The sequence below is a fragment of the Mustela nivalis genome (genome assembly GCF_964662115.1).
Source record: "Mustela nivalis genome assembly, chromosome: 5".
Lineage (NCBI taxonomy): Eukaryota > Metazoa > Chordata > Mammalia > Carnivora > Mustelidae > Mustela > Mustela nivalis.
In genome coordinates this window covers 31,213,023-31,229,652 of record NC_139024.1, presented here as the reverse complement: position 1 = coordinate 31,229,652, position 16,630 = coordinate 31,213,023, and positions in this window count along the sequence as shown.

The following is a 16,630-nucleotide window of genomic DNA, read 5'->3' as shown; positions in this document are numbered from 1 at the left end:
CATAGGCGCAGAGGCGAGGCCTCGCGGTCAGGACGGCGGTCGGGTGGAGCCTCTTTGGTCACCGCAGCGGACTCAGCGCCGAGTGGGGTGCAGCCTCAGTTAGCACAGGGATTGGGACCTCCTTCTGAGGCGTCTGGGGAGGGTCTCGGCCATACAAGCAAAGATCCCCAGCGTTCCTCTCAGTGCTACAGCTTGCTCAGCCTCCGTCCGAGGTCACGCAATTTTGCTATGGCGGTGGAGAAGCAAATGGGGGGACTGATGGGGTCACACTTCATTCCTTTCTCACTTCTGTGTTTGTCTGAGGTAGATTTGCTTGGAACTTTCTTTACCCGATTGTCACTTAGATGTAAGGAAGTATAATCTTATGACCCGAGCAGTCATACTTTTTGGTAGATGACCACGTTTAATCATTGGAAAACCCGGCTAATTGCATTGCTCCAGAAAGAGGAATCTTTCTGAGATCCCAGCACTCATTGTAACATTCGATATTTCTAGAATGTAGAATAGTTTGTTGGAATTTATTTTCCAAAAAGAAGGTAGAGTTCTGATGCTATTATTAATTTCCAACCAGTTTTTAAAAGGCCAAACAATGCTGAAAAGTTAATTAGTTGTAAATACAGAAGGGAAAATACTAGTTACAAAAATTAGTGAAAACAACTATTGAAAACTGGTTCCTCTTTTTTATTGTCTTCGAGCAATTGTTTTCCTATTTCAATCCCCAGTTTTGCAAGAGAAAAAGCAAAGCAAAATATCCACATCTTATACTTAGATTACAGATATTGTTGTCAAATTATTCAAATGAACACCTGCAGTTTCTTTTCTCTTTGATGTGGAGCTCTAACTACCTATTGAAAAGTAGGTAGAAACTTTGGGCAGAAGTTATTTCTCCCCTATTGGGCAGAAACTTTCTTTAGGACAGGACTGGCCAGTAGCTGAAGCACTGGTTCTTTTCAATTTGTATATGCAAGCTAAACCTTCCTTGATCTTCTCAGATGGAACAATTCTACCAAACAAAGTAGAAAGTATTCCCTAATTTGGAGTGTGTTCTGGAAGGAATAAGTTTGCTGAGAGCAAAAGCTCTTCTTTTCTCTTCCAACTAATACTATTTTTATGCAAGGATCTACTTTTAAAATGAATATCTCAGCTTATCAGATTTCTGTATCTTTAGTCTTAGATTTATTTTGTAATATAAAAAAGGGACAGATTCTTAATTTTAACTTTCTCCAGTGTTTATTACCTTGAGTGCCAAGAAAGAAATGCCATAGTTTAGGGCTTTGAAGAAATTACAACCATCCTTACTTCAAAAATTCTTTCCAACTTAGAAGAGCATAAAACTTTCTTCCTGAGATCAAGCAATACTTTTCTTTTCCATGTGTTATCCCCCAGCATTCCATCCTAATAACAGGAAGTCTTGAGAATTAGTTTTCCATTATATAGACAGAATGAAAACAAGTAGGAGTAGTTTTCATGGTCAACACACTCGTTGAACTTACTTTATTGTCCTTGTAAATTTTGTGTGAAGTCTAGTTAATTCTCCACTGTCATAATCTTTATCATATAAAATAATAAAATTAGAACTTTGTCAGTAATGTTATACAACATTTAAGCAATATCAGTAATTTTTAAAGTTGCTTTATTGGCTATCTGAGAGCTGTAGCCTTGACAGCATAGCTATGGTTCCTTAAAATGGACTAAATTTAAGTCAAGTGTAGCCTGTGTCTTTAGTATTCTCATTATTATATAAACATTTTGTTACTTTGTATACCTCTTTAAATATTTCAGTTGCCTTTAAGGTTGAATTTTTTATTTGAGAGAGAGAGAGAGGGAGCGTGAGCTAGAAGGGCAGAGGGAGAGGGAGAGAGAATCTCAAGGAGACTCTGTGCTGAGTGCAGAGCCAGAGGTGGGGTGGGTGCTCCACTTGGGGCTCCATGCAGGGCTCTATCTTACAAGCCTGAGATTAAGGCCCTGAGATCATGACCTGAGCCGAAAGCAAGAGTCAGGCGCTTAGCCGACTGCACCACCCAGGGACCCTTCAGTTGCCTTTAAATTATTTTGTCCTTAAGCACACCAAAACTTTAAGAGCTTACCCATAGGCTATGTCTACAGGAGGTTATTGGAAATAATAACTTGCGCTGAATTAATGCTTGTTTTTTGAAAGTGACATTGTGGGATTTCCCCCATTTTGGGGAATTATTTAGTTGTTATAATAAGAGAGGAAGTATCTCTCCTTTACTGGACCATAAAATGTTGAGGCCAAGGAAGCTCAAATATGGCTTGAGTAGAGGAGTAAAAAGGAGACCTGAAATAAGAACCCACATCTCTCAAATGTTCACCTGTTCCAGTATCAGTAAGCATCAAGTTAAGATGTCCTGTGGAATTTATTTTAATTGGGCAACTTAGAAGAGTCATATTTGTTTCATTTGACTTATATCGTACATATATATGTGTGTTTTTAAAAAATATCTGAACGTTATGGATTCCTGGGTGGCTCAGTGGGTTAAGCCTCTGCCTTCAGCTCAGGTCATTATCTATCTCAGGGTCCTGGGATCAAGCCCTGCATCAGGCTCTCTGCTCAGCGGGGAGTCTGCTTCCCTCTCTCTCTCTGCCTGCCTCTCTGCCTACTCGTGATCTCTCTCTCTCTCTGTCAAATAAATAAATAAAATCTTTTTAAAAAATATCTGATGGTTAAGACCTGGAGCCTCCTGATGTTCCTTTGGTTCTGAGATATCTGACTTTATGAGACACAATACAAAGGAGTTTTCAGAGTTGTCTGGTAGCTAAGTTATGGTGGTATTTGGTAGGACTTTGTTAAAAGGTGGAAGTTCAGTCAGGCTTGGGAGAAAAAAAGGTTGCCCAGAGGAGGTGATCAATTCAAATTAGACTATAAACTACCTTGGTTTCAATCCCTAGAATCAAAACTTTTTGGATGAAGGCCCCTAAAAGCTTGTTTAGATCCTGCTCACTCAAATTTACTGGGGTCCTACCACTGCTCATGTGAGAACTGGTGGCCATGCCTGCCTGCAGTCTTCCACATATATATTATATATACATAATGGAATACTGCTCAGCCACCAAAAAGATGAAGTCTTACCATTTGCAACTATGTGGATGGAACTAAAGGGTATTACGCTAAGCAAAATAAGTCAATCAGAAAGACAATTACTATATATCTCACTGGTATGTGGAATTTAAGAAGCAAAACAGAGGATCATAAGGGAAGGGAGGGAAAAATGAAATAAGGTGAAATCAGAGGGGGAAAGAAACCATAAGAGACCCTTAACTATAGGAAATAAACTGAGGGTTGCAGAGGGGAGGTTGGTGGGGGGAAGGGGTAACTGGGGGATGGGCATTAGGGAGGGCACATGATGTAATGAGCCCTGGGTGCTACATACAACTGATGAAGCACTGAACTCTACTTCTGAAGCTAATAATACACTATATGTTAATTTATTGAATTTATATAAAATTAAATAAAAGGAGATATTTCTAAAAAATGGAGAGGGCTAGACTAGACAGCCATTAGGGCCTTCTGAGTTTTGTGGTTTGATGAGAATTGAGGATAGATAGCATTAGGGATTGAATTGTTAAGCCTGTCTTCCAATATGCCAGATGTTTTCAGGGTTATGTTGCCACTGGCCATACTGATTTAACCCTCAGTTAACTCAGCAATTGTCCCTTCCTCTTCTTTGAGCCATCAATATTTTCCTCTTGAGTGAATCATTCATTACCATGATCAGACAAGACAGCTGTAGTATCAACCAAACTTTGAAAACTCTTTGATCTCATATCCCTCTAAAGTTACCACCCTATATTATCTGGTTTCCTATAGCAAAACTCATTTAAAAGGTAGCTTATGGTCACTGTCCCTACTTCTGCTTTTCTCTTTCTCTTTTGAACCCCTTAGTCCATTGGAAACTCCAGTCAAAGTCAGCTTTGCCCACCATTTTACCAGCATGATCTCATGATCAGCTCTTATTTTTAAAAAAAGATTTTATTTATTTTAATGATCAATTCTTTTTTTTTTTTTTTTTTAATGATCAACTCTTAATCCTGTTACTTGACCTTTCAGGAGCATTTGACAAGGATTGCCTTTCTCTTTTTTTCTAGAAACCTCAGTTCCAGGACACTACTCCTTTAGTTCTCCTTCTACTTTACTGGTTGTTCTGCTATTTTCTCCACTGGTTCCTCCTCACGTCGCTGACTTGTAAAAGTTGAATTACCTCAGGGCTCAGTCCTTGGATTTTTCATCTCTCTCTGAACTAATTCCTTTAACAATCTCATCCATTATCATGACTTTGAGTACATACTTTATGCTGATGACTTCCCAGTTTATATCTCTAGTCTGAATGTTCCTCTAGTCTAAATTTGTATGTTCCAACTTCCTACTTAATTCCCTCTTCACTTGAATGTTTAACGGACAGCTCAAATTTAACATGAACTGCTCTGTCCGTGCTTTTCATCGTAGCAAATGACAACCATACTAACAATTTGCTCATACAAAACCTAAGTATCAGCTTTGATTCCTTTCTTCTTTCATACTCTAACTCAATTCATCAGGAAAAATCGGTGGCTCTGCCTTAAAAACATCTCCAGAAGTTTACCTCTTCTCATCAACACCACCACCCTGGTCCAAACCACCATCATCTCTCTCCTGGATATTGTTGTAGTCTCCTAACTAGTCTTTGTTTCTACTTTTGTCCCTTTTAGTTTACTGTCAATATTGTAGCCAGTGTGGTCTTTTTAAATTAAAATTCTAATGTGTTACACATATGTTCAAAACTCTGTAATGATTTCCCACATCACTAAAGTAAAACCCACAGTTCTTAAGATGACTCAGAAGGCCCTACATGAATAGGCCCAATTATTGTCTTTCTATTCTCATCTACCACTCTTTCTCTCACACCATCTTTTCTAGTCATATTGGCCTTCTTGCTATACCTGGAACTTACTAGGCACACTTTGACCTCAGAGCCTTTGCACCTCCCCAAGATATCTTACATGGTCTTCTCCTTCTCATCCTTTGAGTCTCAGCCGTCCTCTTGTCAGAGAAACCTTTCCTAGCCTTCTCATAAAATAGCACATTCCTCCATCAATACTTTACCATTGAACTTGCTTTTATCTTTTTAAAATACCATTTATCATTTCAGATGTTTATTTACCTAAAGAAGAACTTTTCTAAGGCTGGTTATTTAAAGGACAAGTCACTGGCCTCCTTTGAATGCTGGTTTCTTTTTTCTTTCTTTAAATTTTATTTATTTATATATTTATTTGACAGCGAGAAAGAGATCACAAGTAGGCAGAGAGGCAGGCAGAGGGCAGAGGAAGCAGGCTCCCTGCTGATGCGGGGCTTGATCCTAGGACCCTGGGATCATGATCTGAGCCGAAGGCAGCAGCTTAGCCCACTGAGCCACCCAGGTGCCCTCGAATGCTGGTTTCTATCCTCAGGTTTGTTCATAATTGATTATTACTATTCTAAAAATCTCGTTTTCACACAACATTCAAAGGCAGGAATAATGGGACTCTTTCCTTTTGGACACCTCTTTTTAAGATCAGGCTAAGCTTTTCCCATTATTTCCAGAAAACTTGCCTTCATGTCTTTTTGGACAGTATCAGCTCACAGTTTTAGCCCATTCCTAAAGCAATCACAAACAAGAGGAAAAGAACTGCTATGGCTGAGGTAAACTAATCAAGATTCACTTCCTGTGATTTAGAGGATTTTAGCATTCCCTAAAGCACTTAACCAATACGGTCTAGGTTCTTTATTTTATTTTATTTATTTTATTGACAAACAGAGATCACAAGTAGGCAGAGATGCCGACAGAGGAGGAAGCAGGTTTCCTGCTGAGCAGAAAGACCAATGCAGGACTCGATCCCAGGACCCTTGGATCATGACCTGAGCTGAAGGCAGAGGCTTTAACCCACTGAGCCACCCAGGCACCCTACAGTCTAGGTTCTGTTAGCAAGAAAGAAGCGGGGACAATGACAGTTGGATGGACATCTCAATAGTGTTTCCTACACTTCTGATGAGTCAAAACTCCCATTTTGTTGGCTATTTTTTGTCTAAATAGGTTGCTCTCACGTTTCTAGGTGGATGCTCATTTGAATCAAGGCAGTTCCTCCCTTTTATTTTTTTATCTTTTTAAATTTTTTTAAATTTTATTTATTTGACAGAGATCATAAGTAGGCAGAGAGAGAGGAGGAAGCAGGCTCCCCGCTGAGCAGGGAGCCCGATGCGGGGCTCAATTCCAGGACTCTGGGACCATGACCCGAGCCGAAGGCAGGGGCCTTAACCCACTGAGCCACCCAGGCACCCCGAGTTCCTCCCATTTATATCTATTGTATTTAATCGAGTTCACTCATAGGAAGTATTATCTCTTTTTTTTAAAAAACATATTTTATTTATTTATTTGACAGAGAGATCACAAGTAGGCAGAGAGAGAGAGAAAGAGAGGAAGCAGGCTCCCTGAGGAGCAGAGAGCCTGATGTGGGGCTCGATCTCAAGACCCAGAGATCATATCTGAGCCGAAGGCAGAGGCTTTACCCACTGAGCCACCCAGGCACCCAGGAAGTATCTCTTACTTGTTGCCAAATAGTGAACCACTTTGAAACTTAGAGGCATAGAACTATTTATTTACTCACTATTTTGCAGTTTGGTCTGGGCTTACCTGGATGGATCTTTCTCTCGTATCATATAGGCTCATTCAAGTGGCTGTAATGTTTTGGTAGGCAGCTGGGGGCTGGACCTTTCTCTCTCTCCATGTGATCTTTTATGTTTATGGAGATGAGATCAGGCTTCCTCACATGGTCATCAACAGTGTATCAAAAAGGGTAAGCCCCAAAGTGCACATATTTATCAAGTTTCTGTTTGTGTCACATGTGCTCATGTCCCATTGAGCAGAGCAAGTCACATGGCTAAGTGCGGAGTCTCCCTGAGAGGATACTATACTACACGTGAACATGAATATCAGGAGGCTTGATCTGAGGGGGATGATTATGTACCAGTGGACCACAGGAGAAGACTATTGAAAAGAAAAGAAAAATTACTGGAAGAATTGTGAAAAATCAAAGCATTTCTAAAAAGAATGCTATATAACTTCTCTAAGATGTGACAGAGTGAGATGCAAAAATGAGAATTCAGCAGGGTAAAACTTTTACTTTGCACAATTTAGTACATATTTAAAAATTAATAATTTAATTATCTAGAAATGAATTCAAGTATGGTTGAAGGTAATAGAACCAGGTATGGGATAAGAATGAAGTATCCTCAGGGTGCCTAGGTGTCTCAGTCAGTTAAGCATCTGCCTTTGGCTCAGGTCATGGGATTGAGTCCTGCATTAGGTTCCCTGCTCAGTGGGGAGCCTGCTTCTCCCTCCCTTTTGCCCCTTCCCCCACTGTGTTCTCACTCGGAGCTCTCTCTCTCAAATAAATAAAAAATCTTAAAAAAAGAAGAAAAAGTTTAAAAAATGAAGAATCTTTCTAAATTTCTTTCTCTCTCTCTCTCTCTCTCTCTTTTTTTTTTTTTTTAAGATTTACTGATTTATTTGAGAGAGAGGGACAGCAGAAGCGGGAGGGCCAGAGAGAGAAGGAGAGAGGATCTCAAGTGGACTCTTCACTGAGCATGGAGCTGGATTTGGGGCTGGATTCCAGGACTCTGAGATCATGACCTGAGCCAAAACCAAGAGTCAGACGCTTAACCGATTGAGCCACCCAGGTGCCCCAATATTTCTCTTTCTTTCTTTAATTAATTAACTAATTTTAATTTTTTCCAAGATATTTTATTTGTTTATTTATTTGAGAGAGTGAGAGGGTGTGCATGTGTGTGTGAACCTGTGAGGTGGGGGGCAGGGCAGAGGGAATCTCAAGCAGAATCTTGAGCAGACTCCCTGCTGAGCACGAGTCCAATTCTGGGATGGATCTCAGAACCCTGAGATCATGACCTGAGCTGAAACCATGAGTCAGATGCTTACCTGATTGAGCCACCCAGGTGCTCCCTAAATATTTTTCTTATACAAAACAACGAAGCTTTGTCCTGATTTAGTATTTGTCTATTGGTCTTATTTTACCCAACATCACTGGGTTGTAAAAACATAAGTCAAGTTGTTATTTAAAAAGAAGAAGAAACTTGCCTTTAGCCTGTCAACTTAATTAACTACTTGGTACATATCCTAAAAACACATGTGCTTTCTGCCCTGGATTAAGAATGGAATAAGTGACTTCTGAGAGCTGCCCTTCTGTTACACCGCTCTTTTTGTGACTAGTAGACACTGAAATGTCTTTGAAGTCATCAGAGGAGAGAAAGTTTCTTGCTGAAATATATTTTTCCTTATGATGTCTTGATTCTGGATGCTCTCCCAGCAGAATCCATTTCTCCCATGCTTGCAATCATACTAATCCACAAGTCATTCCATCTTTCTCTGTTGTTCAATTGTAAAGAACTCTAAGCTTCTTACTCCTCCTCCCTTCCCTTCCTCTTCCCCCCTGCCCCTCTATCTCCTCTTTCTCTCTTCCCAGCTCTTTTTTATTATTCTTTTCTCTCAAACCAACTCTTTACATGATTTAAAATTAAGCAGCTGAAATTAAATACAGTCCTCTGTTGTCATTACCAGGGCTAAAATTATAGACCATATTGTTATGGCCTTTGGTTTGATCTTGGAAATCAGGGGACTCCCTCCTTCATGTTCAGTGATGGGAAGCTGCTTTTTCGTCATGCACTTAACACAATTTTGCATTTGTTACTTTTCCCGGAGAAGAATAAAATAGGTCACATCGCTGTTTAATATTAGGGATGTCTAAATGAATCAGTTGTGAAAAGTAAGAAACCGAAGAACATAGATGGCATGCAGATAGTTTGATGTATTTTATTAAGAGCTACACTACCAAAATATACTTTAATCTTGAGACAACTGATAACGTCTGCAATTTAAACCACAGACCACAAATCCATGAATGCACACCAGTGTTGGACTGGATTCAAAGCATGTCTTTAAAAAAATTAAACAGCAGTTTTCAGGAGAAGGGTTCCTGTTTCAGTAATAACTTATAATTTCCTTTTAATTTTCCGAGTATTTTGGGTAAAATAAAATCAGTGGTATCTCAATTTCAAAGGTTTATTTATTATAAATCTTCCAAATATAAGAATTAACAAATTACAAGGAAACCTAAAAAGTCATATTTTTTTATAACACACAAATTCAAAACCCAAAAGGAAACAAACCAACATGTTCCATTTGTTAGTGTACCCCTTAGGAATTGCTTTTAGCTGTGAGTAATGAGACCCTATTTCCCCTCCTGCTCATTCTCCCTAAAAACTCAAAGAAAAGGTTCAAATACATCAGATTTATTCTGACCTAAGAGAAGTCCAGACTTAGGTAATCCAGTGTTGATGTGGTGGTTCCATTAAGTCATCTGGTGTCTTGCCTCCTTGTATCTTTTTATTTATGCATCCTTAGCACATGGTTTCCATATACAGAAAACATTTCATGGACCAAGACGGTTTCTGTAGCACCAGCCATTACGTCTGCATTCAGACATGAGAAAAAGCCAAAGGGGTCCAAGTTGTCTCCTTCGCCCCAGAAAACATTCTGCTTGTATCACATTAACCAGAACTTAGCCAAACACATCTAGTTAGGAAGAGTCTGGAACACATAGTCTTTGTTTCAGACAACAATAACCAGCTGTAATGTCATGTAGTCAGGGTTTTGTTAGAAGATGGGGAGAATGGGGCACCTGGGTGACTCAGTCCATTAAGTGTCTCCCTTCAGCTCGAGTCATGATTCCGGAGTCCTGGGATAGAGTTCCGACTCAGGATCCCTGCTCACCAGGGGGCCTACTTCTACCTCTGCTGCTTCCCCTACTTTGCTCTCTCTCTCTCTTTTACTCTGTGTCAAATAAATAAATAAAATCTTAAGGAAAAAAGAAGATGATGGGGATAATGGGTACATGGGAAGCAAACAGAAGATTTTGCTACAGTGACTAAGGCAATGTGGAGAAATTATATCATGCTTTTTCTTGGCCACTAGAATCTATGAAAACCCTTCACCTCTAACTGCCTTGTACTTTCATCTATTGACTATCTACCTGGTGGCTTCATCCTTCCCCTGTTTGTTAGACAGAAGCTCACTTTCTCATATTTCTTTTTGCATCTAGGTCATAGCAATGTGGCTTATGCTTTAAGTCAGATGCTACTGTCCAGGACTTTGATTTGGAATTATGTAATGTAAAAAAGCAAATACTTGTGTGGAATCCATTTTTATGAGGGTAGTAGCAGAGATATCAAATTCCCTGAGGCAGTATTGGCAGAGGTCCATGCTCAGAGTCAGCAATGCAATTTACGGATCTGTGTCCTGTGCAGTGGCTATCCCCAGTGGAGCCACCTGTGGTCTAAATTTGGCAGTTTTCCTGGGGGGTGGCGTAGTGGTCTCCAGGTCAGTCTTTCTGCCATTTGCTTAGAATCAGAACCACCTAATATCTTTTCCTGATTCAAACTTTAAAAGAGGATTCTGATGTTTGTACATGGACTAGTATGCTAGGGTACCATAACAAAGTACCACAAACTAGGAGGCTTAAGCAATAGAATGTATTGTCTCACAGTTCTGGAGGTCAAAGTCAAAGTGTTGGCCGAGTTGATTTCCTCTGAACAACCTTGGATCTAAGGAAGGATCCATTCTAGGACTCTCTTTGGCTTGTAGATGGCCATCCCCACGTTCATATGTGCTCCCTACATTCATATCTATGTCTAAATTTTCCCTTTGTGTGAGAACACCATCACATTGGATTAGTGTCCATATTAATGACTTCATTTTAACTTGCTTACCTCTGTGGTAGGGAAGTCTCAGTCTCCAAATAAGGTCACATTCTGAGGTACTGGGTGTTAGGATTTCAACATATGAATTGGGGGAGGGGCACGATTCAACCCATAAAACATAAGAATTTCCAATGACGCACACATGTCTTGGGACATCAAATTAGGGGTAATGTACCCCCAAACTCCGTGATACAGGGGACTCACCCCCTCCCCACTGCCTTCCATCCCACCTGTTGGTTTCAAAAAGAGAAATACGAGACTGCAAAGGTCAAGGATGAATGTAGAATAACTTCACTGATTTTTTTAGAGGAAGGTATTTGTATAAATATAATGAATTTAGTCCACGTATAATTGACTTAACCACAGACCACATTTGGTGGACTCTGTTCCAGTTAAGAAGAGGAGGAGTTTTGTTCAATGCCACAGGAGGAACATTTTTTATTGTGACTGCTTTGGACACTGCCTGTGGGCTCCTTAGTCCTGGTGGGGCACCCCTGTAGCTTTGAGAATTCCAGATGGCCTTTTAGATTGAAGACTCTACAACTCAGCCCATTCTCTCTGGCTCATCTCTGCTACAGCTTCTTAAAAGATCACATAACCAAAGGACCTATTTTTTCCTCCACAGATTTCAGCAGAATATTGACAATGTATACACACCCACCAGCTGCTCCAGATCTCTTCTCGCCTACGGGATTTTTAAAAAAATCTTATTTTTCTTAAATATTTTATTTATTTATTTGACACAGAGAGAGAAAGACAGCGAGGGAGGGAACACAAGCAGGGGACTGGGAGAGGGAGAAGCTGGGAGCCTGATTCGGGCCTCTATCCCAGGACCCTGGGATCATGACCAGAGCTGAAGGGAGACGCTTAATGACTGAGCCACCCAGGAGCCCTAAAAAAATCTTATTTTTAAATGACTTTCTTTTTTGGAAAATTTCTAACACATACAAAAGTAGAGAGGAAAGTATAATGTGTCCCCATGTACCTGTTACTTATATTAAACAAATACTGATTTGCTTTTATCTCTATCCAGTGGCTCTCAACTGGGGATGATGGTTATGGTCTCAGGGCCCTGGCAATCTCTGCTCAGCAGGGAGCCTGCTACCCCCTCTCTCTCTGCCTGCCTCTCTGCCTACTTGTGATCTCTGTCTGTCAAATAAATAAATAAAATCTTAAAAAAACAAAACAAAACAAAAAACCAGGTCATTTGTTCAGTAAAGGGCTCCATAGTCTGTTAATTAATGTTTTTTTTTTTTCCCCCTGATCATATGCCTCTGGATTTGCTTATCAAGTTCATCTGTCTCTCCATTTCCTATTATCAAAACAATCAGATTCAGGTTTAATTTTGTTTGCTTCCTTGTTTTGGCATGGCCCATGTTGCGTACTTCCACTCAGAGGCATGTAATACGCAGTTGACTTGCTCTTTGGGTTCTAGTTATTATTATTATTTTTTAACATTTTATTTATTTATTTGACAGACAGAGATCACAAGTAGGCAGAGAGGCAGGCAGAGAGAGAGAGGAGGAAGCAGGCTCCCTGCTGAGCAGAGAGCCCAATGTGGGGCTCGATCCCAGGACCCTGGGATCATGACCCGAGCCGAAGGCAGAGGCTTTAACCCACTGAGCCACCCAGGTGCCCCTCTAGTTATTATTATTTTTTAAGATTTTATTTATTTATTTGATAGACAGAGATCACAAGTAGGCAGAGAGGCAGGCAGAGAGAGAGGGGGAAGGAGATTCCCTGCTGAGCAGAGAGCCTGACTCGGGGCTCGATCCTAAGGACCCTGAGACCATGACCTGAGCCGAAGGCAGAGGCTTTAACTCGCTGAGCCACCCAGGTGTCCCTGGGTTCTAGTTATTGATGACCAGCACCTTGCTCCATTATTTTATGAAGTGTTGCAGAACAACAATATTTGTATTTTTGAACTCTGTCGTCCTTTATTAGCAGGATTATGTCTATAAACCAAGGCTCACCTCATCCATTATTTGTTGCCCTGAGGTACACACACCTGTATCTTATGTGACTGCCTAAGTGCCTGCTCGGTGTCAAGAAGTCCTTCTGCATTTGATTTATTATGTACAATTTCCAGCCTGTGAGTACAGTACCTTATAGGTCTCAGAAAGTGGTAGGTATAAGTATTATCATAAAAATATTAGTAACTAACATCATTACTGAGTGCATTTCTGAGTATATCCCATGTCCCGAGTGCTATGACAAGCACTTTGTATCAACAGCTCATAATTTTCTCAACAACTCTGTGAAGTAGATCTTTTTTTTTTTTTTTTTTTTTTTACAGGGTGAGAGAGAAAGAGGTGGGGGAGGGGGGCAGAGGGAGAGGGGGAGAGAGAATCTAAAGCAGGGTCCACATCCAGCACAGAGCTGGATGCAGGGCTCCCATCTCACAACCCAGAGATCATGACCTGAGCCAAAATCACGAGTCCCACGCTTAACCCACTGGGCCACCCAGGAATCCCGAAGTAGGTCTTCTTCTTCTTCTTTTTTTTTTTAAAAGACTTTATTTATTTATTTGACAGAGAGAAATCACAAGTAGATGGAGAGGCAGGCAGAGAGAGAGAGAGGGGGGAGCAGACTCCCTGCTGAGCAGAGAGCCCGATGCGGGACTCGATCCCAGGACCCTGAGATCATGACCTGAGCTAAAGGCAGTGGCTTAACCCACTGAGCTACCCAGGCGCCCCCGAAGTAGGTCTTCTTATTATTCATTTTTACAGATGACAGTATTGAAGAATAAAAGGTTACCCTTGCTCAAGTTCATATGGCTAATAAGACTCAGAGACAGGATTTGAATCCAGACAGTCTGACTCCAGGGCCCACCTCTCTCAATCCTGGGACATTCCATGATAACTTAATGATCCTCACAGAGGACAGCAGATGTATGAAGTCAATTAACTCTTCTGAATGCAGTGTGGTCAAGTGAAAATGCCCTGGGCTTTGAACTCAGAAAGATGTAAAAAGAATTCTGTATCTATTATTTACCATGTGACCCTAAGCAAGCTTCTTAACCTCTCTGAACTTTCCTCATGGGTAAAAGACAAATAATAAAATCTCCTTGTCAGTGTAATTATGATGGTTAAACCTAACAATCTGTTTTGTGTTGGTCATTTAAAAAATGATTTAAAAAGTATGGTGTTCGGGGCGCCTGGGTGGCTCAGAGGGTTAAGCCTCTGCCTTCGGCTCAGGTCATGATCTCAGAGTCCTGGGATGGAGTCCCACATAGGGCTCTCTGCTCAGCAGGGAGCCTGCTTCCTCCTCTCTCTCTCTCTGCCTGCCTCTTTACCTACTTGTGATCTCTGTCTGTCAAATAAATAAATAAAATCTTAAAAAAAAAGTATGGTGTTCAATAACAAGAAGACAAATCACCCAATTAAAAAATGGGCAAGGAATTTGAATAAACTCTATAGGAGTTTATTTCTCTAAAGGAGATCTACATGGCAAGGAGCACATAAAAAAATGGTTGAGTACTATTCAGTTAGTCATTAGGGAAATGCAAATCAAAACTACAGTGAGATACCACATCACTCCTACCAGGCTGGTATAATTTAAGAAGACAGATAATAAAACGTATTAGGGGATATGGAGAAACTAGAACACCCTGCACTACTGGTGGGACTATAAAATTGGAAACAGTTTGATAGTTATTTAAAGAAATCAAACATAGAGTTATGATATGACCAAGCAATTCCACTCATGGATATATAAGCAAAAGAACTAATACATATACCTAAAAATCCAAAAGAACTAAGACATATACATACAAAAATGTATATGCAAATGTTCATATCATCATTATACATAAGAGCAAAGAAGTAGAAACAATCCAAAGACCTAACAACTGATGAATGGATAAGCAAAATGTGGTATATCTAGACGATGGAATAATATTCAACTACGAAAAGGAAAAACATACTGATACATGCATGAACCTTGGAAAATTATGCTAGGAATCCAGTCACAAAAGACCACATACTGTGTGATTCCATTTATATGACATATACAAAATAAGCAAATCTTGGAGCCATAGGTAGCTCAGTTGGTTAAGTACTGGACTCTTGATTTAAGCTCAAGTCATGATCTCAGGGTTGTGAGATCGAGTCCTGTGCCAGCTCCACACTGGCTGTGTTGTCTGCTTGATTCCCTTTCCCCCACCCCCCACTGGGAAAAAAAAAAAAAAAAGCAAATCTTTGCAAACAGAAAATATATTGGTGGTTGCTTAAAACCGGTAGTTTGGGAACAAATGGGGAATGATAGCTAATGGGTGTGGGCTTTCTTTTGGGGAGAGGGATGAAAATGTTCTAAGATTATATTGTGGTGATGGTTGTACAACCCTGTGAATATACTTAAAGAAATTGAATTGTATATTTTATTTATCTATCTATTTAAAGTAGCTGAGGGGCACCTGGGTGGGTCAGCAGGTTAAAGCCTCTGCCTTCTGCTGAGGTCATGATCCCAGGATCCTGGGATCGAGCCCCACATCTGGCTCTCTGCCCCCTCTCTCTCTCTGCCTGCCTCTCTGCCTACTTGTGATCTCTGTCTGGCAAATAAATAAATAAAATCTTAAAAAAAAATAAAATAAAGGAGCTGAGATTAAGAGTTGATGTTTAAGCAACTGAGCCACCCAGGCACCCCTGTACATTTTAAATGAGTAGTTTGAATGTTACATGAATTTTGTTTCAATAAAGTTGTTTAACAAAGAAAATAGCTTGTATGTGCATAAAAATCCATCTTTTATAATCTTATCTAATTTTATGTTGTGATTATGTACAGATTTGAAAAGTTAGCTGAATGTGAATCCCTACTATAAATAAAATAAGGATATACAAAATTCAAATATACTTTCAGGAAACTAAAACTTATTGTCATTTGGTCATTGACATAAATGACAGGAACATGAATAACATGAGTGATCATATTGCATTTTATTTTATTTTATTTATTTATTTTTTAACTTTTTTTTCTTAAGATTTTATTTATTTACTTGAGAGAGAGACAGTGAGAGAGAGCACATGAGCGAGGAGAAGGTCAGAGAGAGAAGCAGACTCCCCATGGAGCTGGGAGCCTGATGTGGGACTCGATCCTGGGACTCCAGGATCATGACCTGAGCTGAAGGCAGTCGTCCAACCAACTGAGCCACCCAGGCGCCCTCATATTGCATTTTAAATCAGACAAATACATAATTAGTGGTGACGTTAGGTGAATACACAGACAGGATACTCCTAGTGAACTTAACTAATTGTTATTCAGAGATTCTGGCTATGAAGCTGACTTTGGTTTTAGTTGAGATATAGCAGGGTATTTTTATTGTTTCCTTTTGTTATCCTAATAACCATATAATGAACTTACTTTGCTCACAGGTTGTCTTAGGGGCCATGAAAGCACCTGCCAGGAGAGCTTCCTCCCATTATGCGTCACTTTCCAAGGAGTTGAAAACTGGGTCATGGATTAAAGAAAAATTTTGTGCCTCCTAAACACAGATTTAAACACATGTTACTTCATGAGGTGGAATAGCCTGAGGAGGAAGGAGGTTTTGAGATCTTTTGAGGAATTGAAAGAGAGAAAAAATGTTTGGCTTATCACTGTCCCTCTGTCACATGATCATCTTCTCTGCTCAGAATCCCCTTTGTAGAAGATGGAGAACCCATTTTCCCAGCAGGGCTCAGGCAGGAGGGGCGGGACTCTGGATTGGGTGGTGTGAACAGGTGTCTCTAGAGATACTGGGTTTGAGACCCTAACTCTGAGTAAAGATTTACTAAAATAACAACTGGCTATTACCCTTTCTTCAGATCCACACATTACCCTCCTTTCCTTTTC